The sequence below is a fragment of the Triticum dicoccoides genome, chromosome 2B (genome assembly GCF_002162155.2).
Source record: "Triticum dicoccoides isolate Atlit2015 ecotype Zavitan chromosome 2B, WEW_v2.0, whole genome shotgun sequence".
Lineage (NCBI taxonomy): Eukaryota > Viridiplantae > Streptophyta > Magnoliopsida > Poales > Poaceae > Triticum > Triticum dicoccoides.
Window position 1 is genome coordinate 695,341,200 of NC_041383.1, and position 4,933 is coordinate 695,346,132.

At 57.2% G+C, this 4,933-nt stretch overlaps 1 pseudogene; it reads right to left on the minus strand.

The window, feature by feature from the left end:
• Positions 1-688: 688 nt before the first annotated feature.
• Positions 689-4,196, minus strand: LOC119368359 (annotated as a pseudogene).
• Positions 4,197-4,933: the final 737 nt, after the last annotated feature.

A 4,933-nucleotide genomic window follows, 5' to 3' on the forward strand; every position in this document is an offset into this window, starting at 1 on the left:
CGTGAGGGTCTTGAGCTTGAGCTGATGAAGCTGGGCTGCACTGGGCCTCCGCTTGAGCCACGCCGCAGGCCGCAGGCAGGCAAGTCTGGGGACCCCCGTTCCCAGAACGCCGACAGTTACGGAGGAACTTTGACACGATCGCCATCCTGATACACTGGAGGATATGGAAGGAGAGAAACGCGAGAATTTTTTATAGTGTCACCAGCACCGTACACAGGGTACTTGAGTTGATTAAGGAAGACATTAGAATGTGGCGGGCTGCAGGTTGCATCTGCAGCCTGCCGGCGAACGCCTAATTTTTGTGTTGGGTCTCAGCTGTAGTCCGCCTAGACTGCTTCCCGGCTGTACTATGTGCTTTTCTTCCTATCTAATATAATTCGGCCACTGGCCCTTCGAATAAAAGAATAGATGATGCATCAACAACTAGCTCAAAAGTGAGGGGAGACATGGAATCTAAAAATAGTCTCCAATCGTGTTTGTTAACTCTGACCTCTGCATGCCTACCTTTAAAAATGTGCATCACCCAATCAACCCAAACAGGTGGGAACCCTTCCATCTATGGCATCTGATGTACACAGAGCCATTTTAATCTACCATATGATTTCCAATGTCTGTTTTAACAATCACATCATTCTGCTTTTGTTGAAAAATTAAAACATTCTGAAGACATATGGTCTAAATTGTTTGGACTTGCTTGGCATCTTTACACTTAAGGGATCAGAGCCACTAAACTATAGTTAGGTCTGGTAATATCTGGCTTACCATGAAAGAAATAAGTCTACTAAAGGGACAGTAACTGGTAATCTAGCGGTGCAGCTGAGGCACTGTTGACGTGGCCATCTCCGCAGAGGTCGTTGCCCCCTCAACCACCTGCTCCAATGAGTTGCCCGCCTCTGACGCCGGCGTGTTCTCCAGAGAAGAAGCGGCATTCATCTCCGAGTCGACACGCAGGCTGAACGGACTCGCCCCGCCGTTCCTCACGCTCTCGTCGTTCCATGTGGGCGTCCGGTTCGCGCAGTCGCAGGCGTTGTTCATCGCGAACTCGTCGTGCCGCGTCCTGAAGGTGGGGGACCGGAGGTCCCTCGTGTCATAGTGCTGCAGCCACGCACGCAGCTTCCACAGCGGCACGCTCCCGGAGCCGGAGCCGGCGGTGGCCTCGGCTGCCCGGAGCCCGCTGCGCTCGCGGATGGCGAAGGTGGCGAGGTAGACGAGCAGCGTGAGGCCGGAGGCCAGGCCGGTTAAGAGGAATATCCCCCCAAAGCTCTTGAATCTTAGGCCGGACGACGGGCGACCTCGGCGCTGCTCTGTTGCAGGCACGCATCCGGCTCCCCGAACCACGCCTTCTCGATCTTGGACATCTTCTCTCCTTCCGCCAGCGTCAGTATGCCCCGCGACACGTCCCCCGTCATTGGAGAATCCTTCGGGAACACCTGCGAAACACAAGTAGGAGTGCTAATTAGTCAAGTACGTACGTACGTACAAACAAGCAGAGTATAATCCGAGTTCCTGACGAACCCAACATCGTATGTGTAGCGGCGAGGCGCTGAGCTTACAAATGATAGGCCGACAGTCTTGTAGATGGGCCCCACCATCATGTAGTCCTTGCAGTATTCCGACAGGAAGAGCTTCAGGTACGGGATCTCGTCGAACACCGCGGCGACCCCGCCGTTCGCCGAGCCTCTGGATAGCGCGTCTGCGTACCCCTTGGACGAATTGTACTTCCTCATCCTGCTATGGTCGAAGCCCATTTTCTGGAGCGAGGATTCGATGAAGCTGCCCTCCTGGTACCCGATGTAGTGGCCGTTTCTCTGGAGCTCCCTCACGTCGGTCACCGTCGGCAGGAGCTTCTGGACGGTCAGCATCGACGTCAGGCTCGCCGTGTAGCTCGACGTCAGGATCAAGACGACGAAGACCCACGTGATGACGATGAACCTCGACAGATTGCTCTGCAGCTTCTCCCCTGAAAATTAACAAGCTCTCTTATGCTTAATTACACAATCACGCCCATGCAATTTATTAGTAGTAAAATTAGTGAGAAGAGTGCCTACTGTGTGAGAACGTGAGGGTCGAGAAGGCGAAGTAGAAGATGAGGCCGAACTGCTGGCAGGGCGTGCCTCGGAACTCGGGGTTGATCCGGTGCTCGATCACCCACACGACAAAGCCGGTGAAGCAGAAGAAGCCGAGGCTGGCGAGCCAGAGGCCTGTGCTTAGCGGCCGCACGAAGATCCACATGTTTGAGCCCGTGTCCTCCTGCGCCGCCACCACCATCGACCACCCCGACTCCGTGAATGGCATCGTGAAGTCCACTTCGGCCATCCTGCTCGCGGTCACCGTCACGTCTCCCACGACCAGGTCGAATTTCTGCATGTGCAACCATCACTACAACGTACGTACATCTTCTAAAATGGGAACGTACGCACCGATAGTATGGTCGTTATGGTACTAACCTGATCGTGTACCAGGTCCACCAGTTTGTCATAAGAATCCAAGCTAACGTTCTGTGGCACGTACCGGTAGCTCACGGGATAGGGGAGATTCTTCATGACCTCATCGAACACGTCGATGCAATAGCCTGTGATCTTCTCCTCTCCGGTTGTGGAATTCTGGGAGACGTCCACGAACTGCTCGAACCCGTTCTTCGCCGGCACGGCCACCAGGAGCATCCGCCCATTTGGTGACACGGTCCAGCCTTTCGGAGCGGACCGTGGCTCGCCTGGCCACAGGATTTGTCTCAGCGCCTTGGCGCTGTTGGGGTTCAGATCTTGCGTGATCCCGAACTCCGGCGTCCAGAAGCCGACCGTCCTGGCTCCTCTGCCGATGATGTTCACCACCTCATACGCCGGCAGCTGCAGCTGCCCGTCTACCAGCTTGAACTTGCCGGCTATACCCTCAAACGTCGTGGCGAGCACCGCCTTGAGAAGTGATGTTCCGGTGGCCGACACGCCGAGCCGGTCCAAGTCCGTCAGCGCCGTGGTCCCTCCAGGCGTCTGGAACGCCGGACTGGGGACGCGGGCCGTCTCGACGGCCGCAGCGATTGCCCATGCCGTGTCGTACGACCATAGCCTCATCAAGGTTGAGTCGCCGACACCCCCATCTGCCGGATTCTCCCGCCGGGACCTCGCCACAAGCCGTGCCGAGAAGTTCTTGGCGGCATCCGTCAGCTGCACGTAAGGCTGGAGGCTGACGACGCCCTGCATCGCGTCCACGTCCTCGGGGCTGAGCCTGTCCATGAAGCTGCCGACGCCGTCCGTGGCGACCCAGACGTACTCCTGGGACATCATGCCAGCCTTCTTCGCGCGGCGGAAGAGCCGCGCGGCGAGAGGATACAGCATGTGCACCACGAACACGCGCGTCGGCATCGCCATGAAGTGGTACAACACCGCGTCTAGTCGGGCGTCGTCCGCGTCGCTGGGCACGGCCGTGCGGACCATGATCTTGGCGCCGACGCCCTGGAGCGCGTCGGAGAGCGCCGGGAGGATGCCGGTCCCGTAGGCCGTGTCCTCGTACACGACGACCGCCGCGCGCCAGCTGAAGGCGCCGAGGACGGCCGCGACGGGCGCCGTTTGGAAGGAGTCGTTGGCCGCCGTGCGCACGAAGAAGGGCGTCTGCACGGGGGTCAACGCGGGGGAGGTGGCGGAGTAGGAGATGACCGGGACGCCGGCGTGGTCGCCGATGCGGGCCACGAACTCGGCCTCGGCAGAGGTCGGAGGCCCGATGATCGCCTGCGCCTGCGCGTTCTTGATCAGGTCCACCGCTGCATCACCAACAGCAAAGTCAGCGACACGTACCACGCTCAGGAAATAGAAAATCCGACGGTGCACAACTAACATCGGTTAGCCGTAGTTGACCTAAATTACGTAGACCGTAAAGATGCCGGACGGTGAAGCGAGCGGTGGTGATTGGAGCTTACCAGCAGAAGCCGCGCGAGGAGGGTCCCCCGCGGAGTCCCTGAAATGGAGCGCCACCCTCGTGGCCGAGCTGGGGGGCGCGGCGTAGTAGTCCTCCACCGCCATCTGGATGCCCGTCCGCCGCCTGCGCCCGACCGGCGTCGTCAAATCCAGGATAACGCCGACGTGGGCCCGCGCTGGCGGTGCGTTCTGCGCGGTGGCCACCATGCTCACCTCGTACGAAACCAGCGCAGCTGACAGGAGAACGAAGGAGAAGAAGGAGGGAGACCGCACCAGGCAATTTGCCATCATCTCTCACTGCATATATTAGCCCGATAACTACCACAGCTTCTACAAGATGGCTGCTGCGGCTCTGCGCTATAATGCTCTCTAGGTCTCGTGTCTCTATATATGCAGCATGGCGACTTGGCGAGATTGCGTGTGGACTTTATTGACTTTGCGGCGTTAGCTGGTGTATGGCAAGTAGTGACGTGGCAGCGCAGGAACCGGTCCAAAGTCGCGGGACCAAAGTGGGACGGGAAGACCGGGAGACCAAAGACATGCACTGAAGCTATGTGTCGACTAGTAATTCGAAAGCTGGATTATTTTCACGGAATGGCGTCCGATTGTAAAAAATATTACATCGAGATCCTTGTATCACCTAACGGACAACTGCTGCCATCAGGATGAGCTGATGACTATGTCGTTATCGCGGCGTACTAACCAGAGTCGTCATGACCTTGTCGATGACAATCGGGAAATCTTTGTTCCCGTGCCCATAGAGGCTAGCATCCCGGATCCACGGTAGCTATCTTTGAACCCCAAATCAATCTGAAGCACTTGACAATAGAACTTACAGACGTGCACACATGACAAGAAATCCTAACCTCGCCACCCTGAGGAGACAATAGGAATATATACGAAGCTCAAAAGACCATCTCGACAATGAAGCACCGTCAGGCGCCTCTGCGAGGACCACACTAACCTGCACATGGTTCTGAACAGTACGAAGCCCCACCTGAACGAGGGTGAGCCCAAGAAATTTT